The sequence below is a fragment of the Arvicanthis niloticus genome, chromosome 2 (genome assembly GCF_011762505.2).
Source record: "Arvicanthis niloticus isolate mArvNil1 chromosome 2, mArvNil1.pat.X, whole genome shotgun sequence".
Lineage (NCBI taxonomy): Eukaryota > Metazoa > Chordata > Mammalia > Rodentia > Muridae > Arvicanthis > Arvicanthis niloticus.
Window position 1 is genome coordinate 17,792,550 of NC_047659.1, and position 24,246 is coordinate 17,816,795.

Genomic DNA, 24,246 nt, shown 5'->3' on the forward strand with positions numbered 1-24,246 from the left:
TACTATCTATAACACCTCAATAAATTTGTAATTTTTTTTTACAATGTTGTTTTTTCGGCCCAGAAGCAATCTCCATGTCCTTGGAGGCAAGGGCCCAAAAACTCTTGTAGGCAGTGTTTGAACTCCCATTTCTGGTGTCAGTACCACATAGGTAGCGGAACTGAGGTCTAGTCCCGCACTTCTTAGAGTTGTTCTAATAAGTTTTGAAATGGATTTTTCTGGCTTGGCAACAGCTTCATGGTCCCATAAGTGGTTGGCAGCAAATTTTGGGGGGCCTAGGGCTGGCTGCACCACTTGTTTCCCAACAAGGGATGGCCCTGATTATCTGCTTTAGATTTACATTCTTTGACCCAATGATAGCCTTTTTTGTACCTAGGACAAATTTCTGTTAAGTGAGCTAATTGTTTGTTCTTGTCTTTGTTTCTGGAACATTCATTTTTAAAATGACCTAAATCTTCACATTCAAAACATCTTTTATTTTTATGCTTTTGTGCAAGCATTGCTTGTATAGTGGTTTCCTGTAAGGCAGCAGCCATGGCCAGACCCTGATTGTATGAGGGCCTAATTTCAGTGCAAAGACAAATGTATCTATGTACTTTGCTTTGCATGTCCTGATAGCTGTGTGAGAGGCCCCATTAGCATTCTCATAAATCAATTGTTCAACAAAAGTAATTTCTGCCTTAGAATCTCTAAAAATTTTACCAGCTGCTTTCAACAGTCTGTCTACAAATTTCTGAAACTGTTTGTCAGGGCTTTGTTTAATACTGGATAAATTCCCACTAAGGTCTCCTTTAGTAGGTAATTGATTCCAAGCATGGTGAGTTGTGGGAAGCGGCTCTGCTCTCACCATTACAAGGTGGCGCTTGGCATAGGCATTGCTTGAGAGAAAAGACAACTCCATATATGGAGTTGTTTGCGCTGAGAGGTGTGGTTACCCGGTCACCCCACCTTGCATCATTGAGAATGGCCAATCTCCAGTGACTTCGTGGCAGCTGCTGATAGGATTAAGGCAATGCTTATAAGGGGATGCACGGGGAGGAGAAGAGAGAGAGAAGAAGCTCGCTGTACAGGGATAGCTGAATAAACCACTTGAAGAAGAACATGGTTGCCATTGCCTTATTCCACGGGTTGGACGTGGGTATTGACAGTGAGTAGCCACTGTAATCTGTCTATATACTCTTGTAGGCAGTTTAACCTGATAAACATTACCTTCATATTGACCTTCTCCTAGAAGCATGTTAAGATCTCAATCTGCATTGTCTGCCTGAGCATTTATCATGGCGGTTTTCTTACTGGTATCTTGTCATTTTGAGTTCTAAAGCAAGTAATCTCCTCCTGACAAAGTACCCTTATATATAGATTTTTTTAAATCTTGGGGCATTAAATTTGCTTTTAACACAGTATCCAATAAACTTTGTGTGAAGTGGGCAGTAGGCCCATACTGTGTCACAGCTGTTTTTAATTCTTTTATCACTTTGAACTCCAATGTCTGATATTTTTGGACTCTTCTGTTTTGTTGGTCAATTACATCAACTACTGGAAAAGTTAACATATCAGATGTATCTTGTCCATCCCTGTGAGCCTGATTTACAGCTCTTTCTACAAGCAATTGGTGCATCTCAAAATCATTGTTCTTTTTTGCACCTGACAGACACTCCTATAGTTAACTCCTATAGCTTGTTAGTCAATTTCTGCAGCTTAAGTTTCATCTCTAATTTATATATCTTCATGTTCATCTGGGCAGCTTCTGCTGCATTAAAGACCATGGGTGGAGTAGAAGGTGCATAGAGAGGCCAATTTTTATTGTAATATTTGGCAGCCCTTTCTTTTAAATTAGCTCTTTCCTCTGAGTCTAATTTATCATCACAGTCTATAATTTCTTTTACCTGAGCTGTAAAAGGTGTATTAGGTCTACACTTTTCTGAGTTAGAGTTAAGAGGGCCTTTTTTCGTGAAAGTGCTTTCTGATAGGCATTCTTGGAACACTTCAAGCTGTGTCTGGGCAGCAGGTAATGCCTGTCAGGTCTCTTTATCTATTTTATTATCAATAGTATCTTTTATGAGTTCCCAGAGTCAGAGGGTGTTAGGATCTGCCTGAGTAGTTCTCAAAACTTTTCCAACTGTTTCCCAGGTTTTTTTCTTATTCTAAGTTCTTTTTGGTGGGAACCATGGGCAGCATGCATTTATTTCTGCCAAGAATTTTTCTAGCATATGATTTGATAACCCTGCTCCTCCTGCCTGGAGCAGCTCTTGCAGGCTACAGGGAAAATAAATGCCTGTTAGAAATTTTTCTGTTCCATAATTTGCTGTCATCTCCTAGGTGAGGTTGGGGTCAACACTTACTCAACCTAGACCGTATCCCCTTAAACACACTTCCTGTAAACACAGCCTTCAAAAACCAACTAGCACTAGTATCAATGTTGTTCACTGTTTACCAAGTGCTTGGGATACTCTCTTTTTTGTTGCTCGGGATACTCTCTTTCTTGTTCTGATTTCCATGGAGCTCCATCCAAGACAGCTTTCCTCAGTTGGCCTCCCGTTTTCAGGCCCGACTTTGGGCACCATCTGTGGCTGCCTATGGCTACGATCAACTGGGTTCACCTGAAAGGGGGACTGGGAATGAAAGGGGAACAGGGGGCGAGAAAAGATGGAGCCAAGACAAGTATTTTGATCAAGGCTCGAAGTTTAATATTTAGCTCTCATTTTAAAGGGGAAGTTCCACTGTAATTTTTCTTGTTTCAGCCATAGATGGGTGGGGGAATCCCTCCTTGGTCACTGTAGGAGATAGGTGGAAGAGGAAATGGGTGCGGAACTCATCCTTTGTCACAGCCAGAGATATCTCAAGGCAAGCTCAACACCTCAAGGCAAGCTCAGTGAGCAGTCTATTTTTCTAAGTTCATGTAGCAGGCTGTACATGTACCCAAGGTGGGTAACTCTACCTAGGTGTCTATTGTTGTGCAGCCAAGGTGGATAACTCTATCTAGGTCATATTATTTAGTCTATTGTGATAAAAAAAGGTCTTCCAGGACTGCTCAAGGCTAGAGAAAGGGCACAAATAACTATCAGATAATTTGTTCTTCATTGTCCCACAATGCCAAGGAATTAGTCATTTAGATTGTTCTGATTTGGTTCCATATTTGGCAAGGAGTTAGTGCCAATAATCCCTTTATGACAATTTTAAGTGACAGTGATTCTTAGGTCAGGCATCCCTAAGGTCAGTTCTGTTTATCTTGTGAGTGAGTAATGTGAAGACATATCAAAAATGTTCAGATTCCTTTGTCAGAGCTGCACTCCTTTAGAATGTTTACAATTTAGTTATAAGGCTTTACAAAATATAGCTATCTCATAAAATTAGCTATAAGGCTTTGCAAAAACACAACCAACAAGATTAAAGTGAAAATCAAGTAGTCACGTATATATCTATAAGCATTTAATAATTGTCAATCACTGGAAAGAAGGCTTACATAGTTTAAGCAGCATCTATATAGAAAGTCAACTAGTATTTTTGAAACAGAAGAAGTATACAGAAGCCAATTCTAAAGCAAAATTTAAAATCTTTGGTTTAATAGATTAACTAACAAAGAAAATGTTTTAGAAGCATTTTTTAAAGTCTGTAATGCATGAAAATTTCAGCATTATTCTAAACAAGTAATAAAACTGTCAGGTCCCAAAGAAACCCCAAAGAAACCCAGGACACATTGCTAAGTGAGGTGTCTACTAACATTATCAAGGCTGTCTCTATTGCTCAGGTCCCAGTGCTCCAGCTTGTCTCACCACATCCAATTGTCTGCTGGCTTTTAAAAAAATTTTTTATTAGATATTTTATTTACATTTCAGATGTTATCCCCATACCCCATTCCCACCCACCCAGGAACCACCTATCCCATCCACCTCCTGCTTCTATGAGGATGTACTCCCACATACCTCCCTACTCCCACCTCCCTTCCCTCGAATTTCCCCACACTCAGTGTCCAGCCTTCAAGAGACCAAAGATCTCCTCTCCCACTTCTGCTCGACAAGGCCATCCTCCCCTACATATACAGCTGGAGCCATGCGTCCCTCCCTATGTGCTCCCAGGCTGGTGGTTTAAACACTGGGGAGCTCTAGTTGGTTGGTATTGTTGCTTTCCTCATGGGGCTGTAAACCCTTTCAGCTCCTTCAGTCTTCTCTTTACCTCCTCCATTGGGAACTCTTTAATCAGTTCAATGGTTAGCTGTGAGCATCTGCTTCTGAATATGTCAGACTCTGGCAGACCTCTAAGGAGATAGCTATATTAGGCTCCTGTCTGCATGTACTTCCTGACATTCACATCAATGTTGACCTTTGGTGACTGCACATGGGATGCATACCCAGGTGGAATGGTCTCCAGATGGCCCCTCCTTCAGTTTTTGTCCCACACTGTCTCCATATTTATTCTCATGAGTATTTTGTTACTCCTAAGAAGGACCAAAGCACCCACACTTTGGTCTTCCTTGTTCATGAGCTTCATGTGGTCTGTGAGTTGAATCTTGGGTATTTCCAGCTTCTGGGCTAATAGCCAATTATCAGTGAGTGCATACCATGTGTGTTCTTTTGTGATTGGGTTACCTCAGTCAGGATGATATTTTCTAGTTCCATCCATTTACCTAAGAATTTCTTGAATTCATTGTTTTTAATAGCTGAGTAATACTCCATTGTGTAAATGTATCACATTTTCTGTATCCATTCTCTTTTCACCTATCCCAGAATTGGACCTTAAGAGGACAGCAACCCAGAGAAGCCAACAAGTATAAGGAAACATAGCCCTCACCCCAAATCATGGTCTTTCTAGCCAAAGGACCAAGAAAGGGATGTTTGGTACCCTATTATCGAGGAAGGAGAAGACAGCACTCTTAGGCAGCATCAGGGAAAAGGGCTTGCGGATAAAATGCAAGGCTACTTTCAAATGTTTTAGTGAGAACAAAAGCTGGATTTAAAAGAAAGAACAACATTAAAAACCACAAGAGTCTGGAGCAGTAAGGTGTGTTAGGTGTGCAGCCTGGTATGAGATAGCCAAGCAGACCTGACAAACAACATACAGGCTTGAAGAAGCCAGGCCAATGATGGCAGGACAGCTACCTAGTCTCCAGGAGACCTTTTTCCTTTGAAAAAAACCATGCAAGACACCATTTGTTATTATATATTCTTGTTTTAATAATTTTATGTAAATAACTTATAACAGACTAATAAGAAAGAATGGTATCTAAAGTGTTTGGCCTATTTCCGGAAAGAGACCGGTGATGGTTTGGATATGCTTGGCCCTATTAGGAGGTGTGGCTTTGTTGGAGTATGTGTGTCACTGTGGGTGTGGGCTTAAGATCCTCACCCTAGCTGCCTGAAAGTCAGTCTTCCACTGCAGTCTTCAAATGAAGATGTAAAACTCTCAGCTACTCCTGTGCCATGCCTGTCTGGATGCTGCTATGTTCCTGCCTTGATGATAATGGACTGGACCTCCGAACCTGAAAGCAAGCCCCAATTAAATGTTGTCATTTATAAGAAAAAAAAAAACCATATCAAGGCTGACACTGCCCACTAGGGTCTTTCAGCATTCCAGAGACTTCTTATAAAGTCCTGGCTCCTCTCTGCACTTCGCATCCCCATCCCTTCCCTGAGCTTCTCTTCCCTTCTCCCAACTTCTGGTTTCTATAAAAACCTGCTATTTCAGCTATGAATTTTCTTTGTCCTCTTGATTATTCTATTCCTCTATCTTGGTTATGTGATCCTGGCTTCTTGTCCCTCTCTTTCTCTTTTTCTCTTATTCTCTCTCTCTCTCTCTCTCTCTCTCTCTCTCTCTCTCTCTCTCTTTCTTTCTTTCTTTCTCTTTGTCTCTTTCTTTCTCTCTCTCTCCTCTCATGAACTGGTCTAATCTGGTCATGTTTCATCCACTCTATTTTATCTTTGGTCTCTTTCAGATTTCTATGGCTGAATTTTTCCTGATATTGAAAATAAAAACCTTCTATTCAACCATATCTCGGAGCAGTCATGTCCTTATATTCATTCAAAAACTTTTTCACAGTGTGGGGATATCTCCAAAGGCTCAACACTATTTTATTTATTTATTTATTTATTTATTTATTTATTTATTTATTTGTTTGTTTTTTGAGACAGAGTTTCTCTAAATAACCATGACTGTCCTGGAATTTACTCTGTAGACCAGGCTGGCCTCAAACTCAGAGATCTGCCTGCCTTTGCCTCCCAAGTGCTGAGATTAAAGGCATGGGCCACTACTGCCTGGTTCATCACTATTTTTAAATAGGTGCCTGTTTTAGTTACTTTTCTATTGCTATGAAGGGACTCCACAATTAAGGCAACTTATAAAAGAAGCACTTAACTGTGGGATTGCTTATAGTTTTAGAGGATGAGTTGTGACAACAAGCTGTCAGGTGTGATACTGGAGCCATAGCTGAGAGCTTACATCAGAACCATAATTATACAATAGAGAAAAGGGGGAGCAAGAGCACATGAACAAGCATGGACACTTCTTCACCTGAAGGGCTGAGTGCTCTTGCTTGCTCATGTGTGTTTGTTCCCTCATCTCTCCCTACCTCCCTTTTGTCCTTGGTCCCTCCTTCTTTTTTAATCCCAAAGAAGAGAGGAGAAAGACTACCATCCAAATCATGGCCAAATTAAAGCAAGCATTTCAAAAAGTTTGTGTACATAGGTTGTCTCCCTCTAAAGGTGGGTGCTGGAGTCCAGCTCCAGCAGGTTGGGGTTGTGAGGAGGAAATGTGGAGTTGGTGAGAAGACACACAGTCATATTATGGTTGAAGCAAACTCATATTTTCTCTCATTCTCTTCTGCTTTACCTTTTCTTTCATCCCTTCTATACCACTGAGAACAAAAGTCTTTTCACAGAAAGAAGTCATCTCATAATCACAAGTCACACATTTCAAAAACAAATTTCCTCTGAAGGTTACATGTGTTTAAATATTTCCCCTGTAATTTTCCTCCCAAACTTACATCTTTACCCCGAAGTAATAATTCTTTTATTATTAATACAATTTATACAAGGAAAGTATATTTCAGCCAGTTTACTTGTACTGGCTAGCAACAGTTTGTGGTTACAGTGTGGCAGACTGTTGTTCCTGTTTTAGTATATAACCGTTCTGAGCTGGCCTACTTAACCATCTACTTTTCTTTTCTTCTCTCTCCCAATAGTGTCATTAATTTTCTTCCTACAATTTTTTTTCTCAAAGTGCATACAAAAACCTGTAACTAGATCTGTAAGCTATATAACCAGGGGACTCAGACCTACCCATAGTTATAGGAATGTAATTGCTCTCTCTGAATGTTAGTCTATCGCTCACATGCAAGACTTATGGGCTAAAATTCCTGAGACTTTTCTGTTCTTGTCCCATATTCCCAATAAGTCTCACATCCAGGTTGGACAAAAGGGTATTTTGTAGTCTTATTGCATGCTATCTTCTCTATATCCCTCATAAGAATCCCTAGCCACTCATGTTTTTAAACTAGTCTCAGAAATTCAACTGCATGATTAATCTATCTAAATGGCATTATCCTGGGAAAAATCATCACTCTTATTATGTACTCCAGGCAAATTGCCCAGAGAGGAATATGAGTCTCCCACAAAATAAGCACACAATGCTAAACAGTAGGAGAACTTGATAGCACCAAGCATGACAAGGCCTAGCAGCAGCAAGCGGCACTCTGGGCACAATTCCCCCTGGACTTTGCCTCTCAAAGGTACACTCAGTGCTGCTCTGCTAACCAGTGAGCCGTACTCCATAAGCTCCATTGCTGACTGCAGTTCTTCTGTAGTGGCCACTGCCAGGTGGGGTTCAAGAGATCATCACCGGTCAAGAGGAAGATAAAGGCTTTTATAGTCTAGGAGTAGAGAGGTTTTTCAAATCGGGAATTTGGCAGGCACATAGGTGGAGCTACAGAAGCAGAGAGTAAGCATAACAAGCTGGTAATAGCAATCTGAAACAAACATGGTTGCCAGGTTGTCAAAACAAGATAGTCTCAACAAGTTGGCCATAACCTTCTAAAACAATGGTAGCATGGTAACCATTTCCTGGAACATATGGGACAGAGCCATTTGTGCTTAAGGTTATAGGTGGAGCATAGCCAAATCCTTGAGAAACAAATTTAATCATTAACAAGAATGATCTAGTTTTTCTTTACTATAAGATGGATTTCAAGCCTAAGATGAAGGCAGGCTGGTTCATCACCCTCAGTCCCTAATATTGTTTTAAAAACAATTAGCAGACCCACCTACTGAGGGTCTGTCTGTGAGTCTCTGATTTTTTTTTTATTTTCCAAAAGCAGGTTCAGGAAAGCTTAAGCAATCGATGTCACATCTCATATGTACAGATACCAACTGCAACTTTTACTTTTTTTTCCCTTAGAGTTTACATGTAACATCCTAATAAGCAGATTGGAAACAGAAAAAAAGACATAACATTGCAGTTTTAAATATACAAAATATTAAGCACAGTCTATAATAAGATCAAGCCTTTCAAAAGACAAATCCCAGGTCTCCAAGGAAACAGAATTGTTTGAACAAAGGGGGAAAAAGGAGGAAATGCTCAGGTGATTAAAAAAATAGCAGAAAATACAGGGCAAGCGTTAATAATCCAGGGACTCTGCACTGTAGACTCTCAACTTGCATTACCCTCTTGTGAAGTTGTTGTTGTTAACAGAATAGATTGAAATTTATACAAGATAAAAAGTAAAATTATAAAGGAGGTCTTCCTTAGTAGATAGCAAGTAGCTTTCTTCAGACATTGATTTGGAAACTAATACACCCCTGCCAGTCTCACTCTCTGACTTCTCACCTTTTGCCACTTTAGACCCAGTACCTCTAACTTTCTGAGGCACACTCTTTGTACCGGACGTTAATATAGATGCAAGATGCTGCTGGGCATGGAAAAGAATCCCAGGAGAGTCAGAGCTAATCATATAGAACTCATCTAAGCGTCAGGATTTTTTTCATCTATCTTCCCCATGAAATTTTCTGGAACCACATCCCACTTCAAAAAATGGTAGCTTCATATGCTTCTATTTCATTTCCCCAAGCATGAACTATAATAAAACTATATGCTTTCAAAATACACTGACTTGTTTGGGTGGAGGTTGCAGATAGTAGTAGGACCTCCAGGCACCAATAACATCCCTGCTTTGTACCCCTGCCATGTCCTACATTTTTACCAAATGTTCCTCAGGCTTTCTTCTGAGCTCAGTTTTCAAATTTCTACCTTAAGGAAACTAAGAATAGGGAAAAGGAGTCTTAGCAACATACTTCGCTATTAAAATACCACATTTGCAACACAGTGTATTATTCCTTAGTAACAATTTTGACCCCAAACCCATTTTAGCATTGTCATACATGTACATTTTACATGGTCCATGGTAAAAGTTTCTCTGTATAAAGGTCAATCCTGAAATTGATCATTTAATTTTATATTTTAAGTTTGTCCAGAAAAAGCAGTTCACATATTTTTGAGCACTTAATAAAAATATGTTTAGATTATCTCTCCTAAATTCTGTAATCAAAATTTCTCTCAATTTGAGTTACCATAATTAATATTCAAAAGCTCCAAATTCAAATCATTATATGTATAAGCTTAAAGTCAATATTTCACTTGATTTTAAATATACTTGCTAGAGGTAAAGTCTAGAAAGCAGTTTCTTTTCCTTAAACTTAATTTTTTCTGAAACCTTGGATTTTGGTTTCATAAACAGACAAAGAAGCAATTGATTATCTATTCCAGAATGACCCAAAACACATTCACATACAAAAGTCTCAATAATTTCTTAAAGGCATGACAATCATGATTATCAGTAAACTATGTGTTTAAAGGGGAAAATCAAAGGCCAAGTTGGGTAGAGTTTTTATTTAAGGTTCTGCAAAGAGTGATTGGTTTTTGCACCACTACTATACCAAGTTAATAAAGACCTTATAATTTTACTTATTCATAAATCACAACAGATATTAACACCTTTGTTTCTATAGGGAAGTAGTTCAACAGAGCCCTGATGTATTGAGAGAGCCCCATGTATTTCCTGCCACATGGGAGATGCTCTAAATAGTTCAACAGAACTTCAAATTTGGTCAAAAGACCTTATATACTGACAGAGTAAATATCACATGCTAAGATTATGGGTTTGTCCCCTTAAGAGATGTATTATTCCAAAAAGTCAAGCCTTGACCTTCAGGTCCCTTCTACACAAGTCACAGCAGACAGAAAGTTAACCTAAGACAAAGGAGACCAATGGTGTCTTTTTGAAGCCCTAAAATACAGGAACTGCAGAACTGTGCCTTCCTATCTCTGAAGCCCTTGCCTCTCAGTCATGGTCAGGTTCCTAATGCTGCTCCATCAGCATGATCATTGTGATTTTCCATAGAGTAATAATGCTCTAGTACTGTGTGCCCTTCCCTCAGGCCTGAGTAGGCCTGCAAGTCTCTTACCACAATAGACCAAGCAACAATAGGACCTAGGAGATGCATTGCATTACCAGCCTTGGCTCCTTGGAGCCTGCTACCTGAGCTAAGAAGAATGGACTGCTATCTCCTTACCTAGCCCCTGGGCTGAACTGAGAAGAGACTCTGGGGGCTGGAGCTTCCCCTTTATATGTGAAAGCAAATTATTAAACTTTGAGCCTTGATCAGAGAACTTTGTCTTGGCTTCATCTCTTCCCGCCCGTTTCCCATCCTCAGCCTCTCTTACAGGTGAACCCCGTACAATTGTTGCTGCTGGCGGCAACAGTACTGTTCAGTGGAAAGATACCAAAAGCCTGCAACCACATGGCAACCCCCTAAATGGTTCTAGAGAACCTCAAATTGCTTACGAAAGTCCAAAATCAAACAGCAAAGCAAAGCTGCTCTGAGAGGCTTCCCAAAGATCAGAATTTCTCAAGAAGCTGACACAAGGTACAAATGTTCTAGCGTTTCACTGAGTTGAGATAAAGAACAGGTGCTCAGGTGCTACTGCTGAAGGAAAGATAGTAAATGTCCCCAGAACGAATGCCTTAAGCAGATTCTGTTAGCCTCTGTCTTTCCTCTCTACCCATGGGCAGCCCTCTGTGTATGGAAGACATACATAAAAGGGCTCTTTTCCCCTTCATGGTAACCATTTTTCTGGATCTCAGAGGTCCCAGTGACCCAAATGAGGCCTGGCCACCTTTCCTTAACAAACTAAGTAAAATAGCCAAATTAATAGTAGAAGAAGAAAAAGTAGTTATCTTCAAATTGAACACTCTCTGGAGAGAGATAAAGATTCAGAAAATTCCTCAGTTTCATTTTTTTCTGGAATTTTTAGTGTTTGAACTATTGCATCTATCCTAAAATAATGCACTAATTTCAGTTCAGGTACTCCCATCTTTCATTCATTCTTGAAGAGTTTTCTGCTCTGGTATGGTGAAGTACCCTTCTTGGTCTTTCAAAGTTGGAGAGCTAATCTCAGCCTTGACTTCATCCATTGGTTTATTTTTTTCATTTAAAATTATTTAAAAAATATTTAGAGGATAAGTCAAGTTTTGTATATGTTGTTGAAATAGAGTTGGACTTATTAATTTTTGCACTCCCAGTTTTTACATAACTTAGAAATTGTACCCCACAAATTTTAACAAATTAAAAAAGGACTATAGAATTAATAGTTTCTAATCTTCCAAGGTTTTTATACAAGAAGTACAAAAGTTAGAAAGAGAGGTTAGAAATACAATCCAATCCTTTGTAAATCCAATTTGGACAATGTGCATTTAAAGATAAAAGGATCCCTCAATATGTCTGTGAAATTTGGGCAACTATGATAGTTACAATGTGGATTAATGGACTTTGAATCTTCTAAAACTCAAAATGACAATGTTTGTATTGAGAAAGAATGTTAAAGGGGAATCTGTACTATTTCAATTTTGTTGGGAGCCTAAAGCAAGAACATTGGAACACAAGAAACAGGGTGAGATGAAGATGGAGACTGGCTGGGGATACAGATCAAGAATGCTTGCTGAGTGGGAATGAAGTTCTGGAATCACATTCCCAGCCCACGAGGATGATAAAATTCATGAAATAAAATTTAAATGCATAATACTTCAGCACATCACACATTTTTGTGATTCTCTTCAACATTTCTTGTACCACTATACTCTCAATGGGCTACAAAGCAACTAGGACTCTGATTGTAAGTAAACATTGAAAAATGATTTCCTCTTGTTGAATTTTACATAATTAAAACCACACACCACAAAGGTATTTACCTAACTCATGCTACAAACTTTTCCCCATATAATCCTTTGTAGAGGTTTTATAATTTTAGAATTTGTGTCTGCATGTGGTTAATTACTATGTGATGTAAATTATGAAACCAAAGTTTAAAACACAATATTACATATTTATTGTTCAAAATAATGGGTTTATGATAGTTTTTTTTCATACAAGTATATTATGCAATTTAATCATGTTTACAATCACTATTCTTATCTCTCCCTTTTGTCACACTGGTGCTCTTCTGCTTCCCAAACAGTTCCTATCTACCACTTCGGGGCCATTTGTGTACTTACAGGCATATGTAGCCAAGGTACTTCATGTGAGAGATAACATGCCCAATTTGTCTTTCAGAGTCTCATTTGCATTTTATTGATGGCTAAAGATTGATTAATGTGCCATGTGCTTCATGTATTAATTCATTATTCTTACTTAATTATTGATCAGTTGATTACTGTTTTTGCTGTCTAATATTTTAATTCTCTTATAAATTCCATATACAATGTTATATAAAATGATATCATCAAAGTTTTCCCCTTATAGGCTATCTTTTTACTATTATAACTATGTACTTTTGTGTGGAAGCTTTTCAATTTTATGTGATTCCATTCCTCAGTTCTTGCAATTATGTCTTACTTTGTTGGGGTACCTTGCAAGAAGAATTTGACCTTATATTTATATTAAAGTATAATTTTGCTAGGATCTCCTTTAGAAGTTTAGGGTTTCAAAACTCAAATCAAGGTCTTTGATCACGTAGAATTGATTTTTGTAGGGGTAGATGATCTGGTTCTTCTACATATGAATATTTAAGTTTCCCATTTGTGGGAGAAGTTATCTTTCATCTACATATGACTATTGTACTTTTACAAATAATGAAGTAGTTATAGCTATGAGAATGCTTGTTTTTGGGTCATCTATTATATTTAATTAGTCTAAATCTTCTTTTTGTACAAGAATAATGTTGATTTTGTTATTATGACTATATATTATTATTTGCAATTAGATATTATGACATATCCTTAATTCCTTATTTAGAGTAAGTAGTATTATTTTGGCTATTCAGAACCTGTAGATTATTAATTTTTTTTGACATTGACGTTTTTTACAAAATTATTCTGACACAAGAACACGTGTGGTTTCTGTGCTGTCTTAAGTAATGTCTTTCATCAGTGTTTAACAAGTTTTGCTGCTGTGGTCTTTTGCTTCCTTGATTGATTTACTCCTAGGTATTTCACATTGTATTTTATAATACAAATAAAAAACAACAGGAAGGAAAACTACAGAACACACCCAAAGTCATGGAATAGTGAGTGATTAATCAAAGAAATCAAAGGGGAGATTTAAAAATTATTAGAATTAAATAGAAATTAAAAAATCAACATGAAAGCAGTGAAAAGAGGAAATTTGATAGCTTCCCTTTGATGCCACTAAAATAAACAAGCAAATCTCAAATAACTTAACAATGCACCTAAAATTAGTAGAAAAACATAGAATCCCCAAATCAGAAGATAGAAAAAAATAGTAAAGATTAGAGTAGAAATCAAAGAAAAGAAAACAAAATGAATTATATCAAGGATCACTGAAATAAAAGATGGGTCAGTTGAAGAAATAAGTGGATTTATTGACCCCTAGCCAAAAATAAGAAAAAAAAATATAAAATAATGTATATTAATAAAATTGAAATGAAAATTGACACATTACAACACAAGTGACAGCTCTGACATTATGAATCTGTATTCCCAGGAATGATCCCTTTAGTTGCTATCTAACACTACGTAGTTAGCTCTAAAGTCATACATATACGAGCAACACAAGATGGACTCAGATGGTTGCATTTATGTATTTACATACACACACACACATACACACACACACACACACACATGTAATAGTAATTAAAGAAACCAATAGACAATAGAGATAGCATTTATAAGTGGAAGGGCTTAGAGGTAGGAGAGGGAGGCAGTAGTAGGGAGGGCAGAATATTATTAGGGAACTTAAGATGATCAAAATATATTGTGTACATTTACAAAATGTTATATTGAAACACATTCATTTGTACAATTAATAAATGATAATAATGATGAAAGACATAACTTTAACATGTAAGAGAGAGAAAAAATAACGTGCCATCCTAAAAGTCTGCACCCAAGGGAGTTATCTTAAAATACCCAGAGATGAAACAAATCCAGTATGCAAAGTAAGTCAATATAAGAAGTAAAAGCCCTTAAACTTGTAAAAATCTTTTGATTTGAGCATATATTTATTGTTGTTCAATATCCTACAGTGTCTTAAACATTAGAAAAATCAATAAATAGGTGAGAAATATGTAACAAATCAACAGCATGACAATAATATATTTATATTAAATAATCACTATGTAGGTTATTAAAGTAAATAGAACAAAAATAGGTTCTTCCCAAATCACAAAGATGAAGGATTTTAATTTCATCCATAGCTGCTGAATATTTTCTGTATATCACACACAGTGCTAGAAAAATCAGTAAGAATTTAGTATACGTCCTATTTGATGTTGAGTCAAACGTGGTACTTAATAATTGTAAACAACAGGAGCCTGTAAAGCACAAGGGGGAAGTTAGACTTGGCTTTTGTTTATTTGATAGAAATCAATGAGACAAACAAGAGATGACTAAAAGAACTTTTGCCACTAAAGAGAAATAGAGTATCACATTAAGGAAACACAATTTAATTACATATACTAGGGTGCAGAATAAAGATTTGTAGAAAGTGGTTGGGGCGAAACTACAGTATACCTATCTGAAATATATAAGGATTCAGTATATACTACTTGTTTTTGTAGGGTTATGCTGCTCTATGTTTAGTTTGGAAAGTAGCAATCCAACAATTAAAATGTAAGCAACAATTAAAGTGTAAAGTGTAAGTGTGTATCATTATACACAATCAGTGTTACATAAAGTAACCTGATTGATAAAAACAAAAAAAAATTGAAAAAAAATTCGAAGTCACATACATTTCAGGTGGAACAAAGGGATTTTTCAAGGCAGAGCTCTATTTTGTGCAGCTATAGAAGTCAAGGCTCTTACAAACTTAATGAGATTTTTAATGTTTTTCTGCTAACCAGGTGCAGAGCTGAACTGAATTCCAGGTCTCTAATTAAATGTCCAGAGTCATTTGGAGATTCCAAATGACTACATCTTGGGAAGATTGCTGTGAAATGCCAGGGCTTGGCATTGCTTGTTCCTAGCCACCATTCCTCTTCAAAGACTTTTGTCTTTCGTGTTCATTAATTTGAGCCTGTTGAGTTCCTTGTTTGACACATGCTTTGCTATTAGAAGAAGCGCCTGGTATGTATTGTGCGTATCTTTCATAATCTGAATGAAAAGGAAGATAAAGTAATTCCTACTGTTTATGTCCCAACTCCACTGTGAAGTCCAGATAAAGAACTACTGTGCAGAAAGATGGGCCAAAGGTTTTATGACCTTGAGGTTTTTGGCTTATCCATGAAGGAAAATTAACACATGGGATTTAAATGAAAAATTTGCCATCTTCATGCAAAATGCAACAACATTAATTACAGAGAAAAGTCTATTCATATCTTATTTCAAGAAGAGGTAAGTTATTTTTCATTTTGAATATACTGATTGTTATTCAATAACCTAGCTGGAATTAGTCTGTAACTGCATTTATCAACTAAGAGAGTTGCTTAGAAAATAAGTTTATAAGGTTAATTGCCAGGGCATTATGCAGAATACAAAAATTGCAATGGCAGCAAAAAACCATTGGCCTGGGGGACTATTTCAAAGGGATCAGCTGTGATTAATTGTGACGTTGCATTCCTTAATTAGAACTGACTCCTGTTTCAAACATGTGCTCCTTATGTAATGTATGCACCAAAATTCAGGATTTTTGTCAGCTTATTTTTTCAACTGTAAGATCTCAAGGTCAATTTGTTGCATTGATGTAATTTTATAATAGATTATTGTGTTGAATTGCTATTTAAGAAGAGATTTCATAGCAATGTAAATAGTTTCAAAAGAAATGCACATATCTGTTTTTCTGAATGTACATATATGTATAAGTATATCATTTCTTAAGCTTCTTTTTTGATCCTTAAAAACATATTATTTTTATGTGTTTAGGCCATGTTTTCATGTCTGTCTTTCACTACTTTCATGCAGTATTCATCGATAACAGAAGAGGCCACCAGAGTCCCTGGAACTGGAATCATAATGGATTATGATCCAACATGAACATGCTGGGGTTAAACCTAGGCCTTCTGTAAGAGCTCGTAAAAACAGTCATCTCTCCAGTGCTAGTGTGTGTTTAATTTTGTGACAATGACAGACTGATAAAGTCTCCCTCTAAGAATATTGATATTTATTGCAAGTGGGTATTTCCTTCTGCCATCTAACTTTGTATCTTGAAGACAATGTACTAAAAAATACAAGGCTGAAAAGAAGTGCTTGTGCCCACATGACAGCACTCCATTTCAGTCCTTTAGATCTTGGAGGCTCTCCTCCTACAAGGTATAATCAGCATTTGCATGTGTTTACTTCTGTAAATTGAATTTGCTGAAAACAAAGACAAGTATTTCTTTTGACATTTCCATAGACTGAAAAAGAAATGGAAGAATTATCTGATGGCTGGCTGTAGTCCACAAAGCACTGAGTAACATAAACCCTGCCTATTCCTTCTACCTCTGTTATCTCTGTTCTCCAAGCTCCCCATGCCCCCACCATAACACTCACCTTCTGCTCCTTTACTTTCCAACCTTGTGTTGATTGTAGACTATTGTCTTGTTTTCCCTCTACTGGAATGCTCTCTTCAGATTTTGTCTCTCACTTCTGGTGACATTCAAATGTTTTTCCTGGTGTTTTATGAGAGAAGTTTCCATCATCTAACCTGTAAACCCTCTTTCCATTGCTAGCCACAGTCTCTTACTCCCAGTTACTCTCTCAGTTCGTCAAGGAATATCAGAAAGAATTTCATCATATTTCCATTTACAAGCTTGTTGTTTGTCTTCTTTCTCTGCAAGTTAACGTGTTGGTAATCTTTGGTGATGATGTATCATGTCATTATTTTGAATAGCAACATTTTTAAAAATTGATAATTTGAAGAACAAGGGGAATTCTTTATGCATAGAAATTTCCAGAATCCATTTTTGTTCTAAATTGGGGGGCAAGAACTCAAAAATCTTTAGAGGTCTGGCACATAACATGTGTGGGATAAAGGCTGTATTTGACAATTAGTGAGGATTAGTAAAGATTGTAAAACCTTTACTGCCTATCTACTGCCTTGGTCCTAATATACTTCTCACTACCAGTTATGATGGGCTGTACTACTCCAAAATATGAGATTTTATGTACAACTCTTAAATTTTATTGTGACTTTTATATAGCTTTCTTCCACTCTGTTTGGTTGCTATGATAAAACACTATGACAAGGATCAACTTGGGGAGGAAAGCATTTATTTGGATTTCACTTCCAACTAAGACTCAGTCATTGATAGAAGTCAGGACAGAAGCCTGAAGCTGAGTTCATACCTGAATAATGTTACCTGGCTTACTTGCCAGTTCATTCATTCAGAGGACACCTGTAAAGGGATGGTGCTGCCCACAGTGGGCCCCCCCTACAGCAATTAATAAGATAGTCTATCCCAGTTAGCATTAATTATTGATTTGACCCAGTTTAGAATTATTTGAAAAATACCTTGATTACATACTTCTCTTTATCAGGTTGGTCTTTTGAAATGTTTTTTTGGATTGTTTTAATTGGTATAAGAGGGCTCAGCCACTATAGGTAGTGTTGGGATGGATAAAAAATGCAATGGAGGGAGAGGAAGAGGGAGATGAGGGGATGGGGGAGCAGGTGGGAAAGGGGAGAGAAAGAGAGAAGGAGGGAGAGAGAGATGGAGAGAGGAAGGGAGAGATGGAGGGAGGGACAAAGAGAAGGGAGAGAGAGAGGAAGGGAGAGAGGGAGGGAAGCAGGGAGGGTGAGAGGGAGATATTCACAGGTGATTATTTTCAGCACTTTGAAGAGTTACAGGTCTATGCATTAACCACAACTCTCTGTAATGAAAGACTTCTCTGACAAAGATTCAGAGTACAACACATGAAATATATCGAATGGAGTCTGACAACACAACCATTTTGCCATTTATGTATGTGGCTAAATACAAAAAATAAAATACTCAAAGGTAGTATATGCACATATGAGAGAAAATGTATGATATTTTGTGTCTGGGGGCTTTGATAAACTAACTCTGTATAAATTTTTTCCAACCCCATTTACCTGTACACACACACAGACACATACACACACACACAAACATATGAATAACCCACATATATGCCATATAATATATATAACAAACATATATAACACATATATAACACTTATATCTGTATATATATATACACATACATACATACATACATACATACATAAACACACATACATACATCCAATACACACACACACACACACACACACACACACACACACACACACAGTGCCACATTTTAATACTTATTCACGTGTTGAGGGACATCTAGCTTTATTCCATTTCCTGGCTATAGTGAATTGGGCAGCAATGAATGCAGGCATGTTAATATCTCTATAGTGAGATATAAAATTTTGGAATATATACCTGAGACTGATATAGTGACTTCATATGGTCTCTCTGTTTCTAAATTCTTGAGGAAAGATGCAGACCTGTTTTCAGACTAGTGTATGTTCCCAGCAACAGTGTCTAAGTGTTCTCCCTTCATCAGACCCATGCCAGGATTTGTTATCATTTTAATTCCTGATGATGGTGATTTTGATTGGGGTGTGAATAGTTTTAAGCTCTTTGTCTTGATGTTTAGGAAAATTGAGTAGTCTTTAAAGTGTGGTTCTTATTTTGAGTATTTTCTGTTCAGTTCCATGCCACTTCATTAATAGGGCTGTTTTCTTGATACTTAGTTATTTTAGTTTTTAGCATATTTTAGATATTATTCATCTATTGGTGAAGATTTTTTTCTCAATTCTGTGGACTTGTTCTTTACTTGATTGACAGTTTTCTTTTCTGTACAGAGCTCTCCCTAGCTCACCAAATGCTACAGCTGGCAAGGGTCAGGGCCACCTCTCCTCTCATGACCTCAACCGAGCTTTTGTCACTAGGTTCAGCTCTGCTGTGCTGCTCAGGCAAGGTATGGGGCCAACTCTCCAAGGGATTGCAGCTGGCTAGGAGAGGGGCCAGCTCTCCCACTCTCATGACCTGGGGGACAGCTTTCCTACCTGCTGGAGGTGGCAAGTCCTGAGGTAGGGGAACAGGCATCTCTCCCTTGCTTACAACATTGGACATCAGACTCAGGGAGTGGGCCATCATTTCCCTGACCACACCTATGGGTCCAGCTCTCCTGAGTCCCTGCCACCATGGCCAGCTCTACTGTGCTGCTCCAGTGAGGTGCAAGGCATGCTCTCCTGAATGCTGCAGCCAATGAGGGGTGGGGACAACTCTGGATAGCTCTTGGACATAGCATCCCTGACCAGGGATGTCAGCATGGTGTTTTGGTGGTAATATGGGACAGGGACATTGACACAGCACCTGCTAATGCATGGCCACAGACTTAGAAATGGCCCTCAGTGGCAGCATGGGTCAGGACTTCAATATGTTGTCAGATGTCAGTGCAGGCTACTTATGACAAGCTTTCCACCCTCACCTCTCCAGTTCTGCCTCTTTACACAGTGCTCCAACCATTCTACTTTTCTTTCTCTTCAATCTGTCCTCCAAATACTTGTATATAATATTGGCTCTTATTGTGGGCTGGTCATATGGCAGTGAGTGGGCCTTTGGGTATATTCCACTCACCTGAGGTACTCTTGTTCTGGTATCATGCTTTTTTTTTTTTTTTTTAATTATGATTAGCATAGCTTGAAGTCAAACATGATGATTCCTCTGGTAGTATTCAATTCATGAAAGATTGCCTTGGCCTGAGTAGTCCTCCATTGTGTAAATGTACCACATTTCTTTATCCATTCCTCTGTTGAAGGACACATACTCCACTATGTTCATAGCAGCCATATTTACAACATCCAAAAGCTGGAAAGAACCCAGATGTCCTTTAACAGCTATTAAAAACAATGAAGTCATGAAATTCTTAGGCAAATGGATGGAACTAGAAAATATCGTCCTGAGTGAGGTAACCCAAACACAAAAGAACACACATGGTATGTACTCACTGCTAAGTGGATATTAGCCTAAGAGCTCAGAATACCCAAGACACAATTCACAGACCACATGAAGCTCAAGAAGAAGAAAGACCAAAGTGTGGATGTTTCAGTCCTTCTTAGAGGGAGGAACAAAATACTCATGGGAGCAAATACAGAGACAAAGTGTGAAGCAGAGACTGAAGGAAAGATCATCCAAAGACTGACCCACCTGGGGATCTATCCCATATACAGACACTAAACCCAGACACTGTTGTGGATGCCAAAAAGTGCTTGCTGACAGTAGCATGATATGCTGTCTCCTGAGAGGCATCCTCCTCTGTATTTGTCAGGCTCCTGGGGTTCTGGCCAGTTGACACTGTTGCTCCCAGTACCAGCAGCCCAGGAGGGTGACACACACAATGGGATGGGGCCTCCTTCATCAATCACTGATTAGTAAGATGCCTTATAGCCCATTCTTATGGAAACATTTTCTCAGTAGTTCTCTTCTTTCAGATAAGTGTAGCTTGTGTCAATTTGATATAAAACTTCTTAGGACAAGGATTATAAACAATCTCTGACCTGAATATTTTTCTTTCCATTTTGGTGGCATCTCCTAACATACTTGCCCACAATTTCTCAGCTACCACTCTATCCCAGGGTCCCCAAATAAAATGGCAACTGTCTTCCACACTCTGAACTCTCAATTCTAAGGGAAGTCTGCCTTAGACATACACTGACACCTTTAAGGGCCTAAAACAAACACATACCTCATTTTCTGTGTCTAAATTCAAAGCAAAAAAAAAAAAAAAAAAAAAAAAAAAGGACTTAGAAAATGAGAATCCTGGTTATGTCCAAACCATTAAGCAATTACAATTACTATTTGACCAGAGGGTAGGGGTAGAACAAGACAAAATTTTAGCAGTATCTCAAGAAGTTTGTGCTAATTAGTTTTTGTCTTGTTCTTTTGGTGAGTATGAAGTGAATGAAGTTCCTTATCTCTTAAGGCAAGTTTTGTTTTGAGGCTGCTTTCCTAGATATTAGCATAGCTACTGTTGCGTGTTCCAGTGGCTTGAAGTAACCTGTCTCTATTTTTTAACCATTGCATAATATCTGTTGTTGATCTGTTTTTTTCTCTGAAGCTGAAAATTCATAGAACCTGCTTTCTTATTCAATCTGCTAGCCTGTGTCTTTTTTATTGGCAAATAAAAATGTTAATATTCTGAGTTACTATCGTAAAGCACTTACTAATTACTGTTTAACCCAATGGAGTTATGTAAAGTTTTTTCTGTTAAATCATTTAAAAGTGTGTTTGTGTGTGTGTGTGTGTGTGTGTGTGTGTGTGTTTTACCTGAGGTGCTGAAGATTGGAAGAAGAAAAAAGTCCACTCAGGGAGTTTCTATCTCTATGTCATACCATGCTATTAACAAAAGATAATATAATATAATAAAGATATTATTTAATATCTTGGAAAAGACCATGTTTAGCTTCCTAAAATCTACACAGTAAATGTAGAAAGTCAGAAGACAGACAAGACAGTCAAAGGCAATTGGTGTATTATAGTTGGGTCTTTATTCACCTATCTAGAGGTCTTAACTATGTTCTCAAGTTTTCAGATGTATTGGCTAAATACTTTACTTAAAAAAAATACTAGAATCAGTGTATGTGGTATAGCAGGGGCATGAGGTAGATCAGTTTCTAATTTTCTGAGAGGCCTCCATATTGACTTTCAAAGTGGCTCTACAGTTTTGCACACGTGATGTAGGAGGGTTCTCCTAGCTCCACATTCTCATCAGCATGAGCTGTCACTTGTATTTTAGATCCTAATAATTTTGACAGGTGTAAGATGGGATCTAAGTCGTTTTGATTTACATTTCCATGACGGTTAAGGATGTTGAACATTTCTTTTTCTTTCTTTCGTTCTTTTCTTTTTAGGTTTTTAAACAGGCCTTTACTAACAATTGTAATACAAATATTTCAAAATTACAAACAGACTCTTAATGGCATCCCACAGTTCAAGTTTTTGAATACAACGAATGTGTCAAATCATGAAGCAAGGTGGTCAAGGATCCCATAGCCCGGTCATAGTGGGAAGCAGACTCCTCTCTGCAAATGGCATCTTGGAAATAGGCAGATCTGGGGTAATTACAGGAAAGAATCATTAGCTTTCGGAGCAGGGCGGTTCTGGGAGCTGACCCTGCACTAAAGGATGGGGCAGCTGGCCTGACCTGTTACCTTTTCTCCCCTGAATGTATTTAACTAATGATGTTTTCTAGAAAAAGGGACTGGGGATGTAGCTTGGCTGGCGAGCGTGTGCCTAACACAACTGAAGGCCTGGGTTGTCCCCAGCGCCTCATAAACCAGCAAGGTGATCACACCTGTAACCTGGCACTCAGGAGATCAGTTCAAGATCATTCTTGGTTAAACGGGAGTTCAACACCCTGCTTGTGATTCATGAAACCCTGTGTGTGTAGGGGAGTGGGGGTGGGGGTGGGGGAGAACTAAGCTATTTTTAAAAAAATGTAACTGAGGAGTAGCCTTGGCTAAGTAGCCCAAAGGGGGAAACGGCTTACCATTCTCACACTTAGCCAGCTGACACACTGGATGCAGGACAGCACAAACAGGCTGCACTGCCAAGAGGCCTCTGACAGGGCAGGACGTGCAGGGGACCCATTTCCCAGGAATGGCTGCTGTGAGCGTCCCATGCTTTTAGTACAAAGCTTTTCTGAGCCACAGTTAACAGAGGGGGTTATACAATTACACAAAAATCTTTGGGAGCCAGGAGGGAGTGAGACAGGTCCCTGGTTAAATAAAGGCAAATTTCACTCAACTTCTTTAATGAGGCCTACGGCGTCTCCTCTATCATGTGCAGAGTGGAAACCCTTACCTGGCCCATTATCAAACTGGTCCTGTGTCCAAAGCTCCCCCTATAAGAGGGACAGGAATATCAGGTTTTGATGAGAAGCCCAATCAGACATATACTGTGTCCCTGAAGAGGCATCTTACAGAGCTGAATTTGGCAGGGGGGCGATTCCTGGCATGGCTTTGGGTGGATGCAGACACCTGGTCGGGTAGTCTACTGACTCCTGAAGACCACTGTGCACCAGGCGAGCTGGTGGCACTGGAGTGACAGGCTTCAGGATCTGGCTCCTTTCAATCTTGTCCTACTCTCCTCGTCAGCATCACCTGCTCCTAAAACACGGAACTAGCACCGGACTAGAATATACAACATCTAGCTGACTTTGGAAAACTCCTGGACTCCACGTGTCTCCTGTGCTTGCCGCCAGGTTTCCAGCCTCAGTAACCCTGAACCTTCCCGATACAGCCACGGGCCTTACCTCAGCAGCTGTGTGAATGTGGGACCCTCCACCAGCAGTGTGGAAAGCCCGCCCGGGACCCTGCTGCCGGCCCTCGCGACTTTGTCCCCGCCGCCGGACTCCCCCCGCCCCCCCCAACACCCCGCAAGCTTTGTCCCTCACAGAATCACTGAAGAGCACTTTTGGGATCTACAAGCAAGGAGACAGGCATCTTGCATCGAACATTTACATTTTCCCTGTACCCCAGTACTTCCCACATGCACTTCAGGCTCAGGACTGTAGCTCGGCCGGATACAAACCACTCCATGTTTAGAAAGAGAATTTTAAGAGTTAAAAGAACAGAAATCAGCTATCTGTCCTCCTCCAGGTCAGAGAGACCTCTTTCCCGTGGGAGTAAGTCTATGGCTTGGGAGTGAGAAGGCTGTCCTTCTCAGGTGTTGGAGCCTGGAGACACAGAAGTGCCCATGACAGGCATTCTGCTGGAGCCAGGAGTAGCAAGCAGGACACAGGACCTGGTG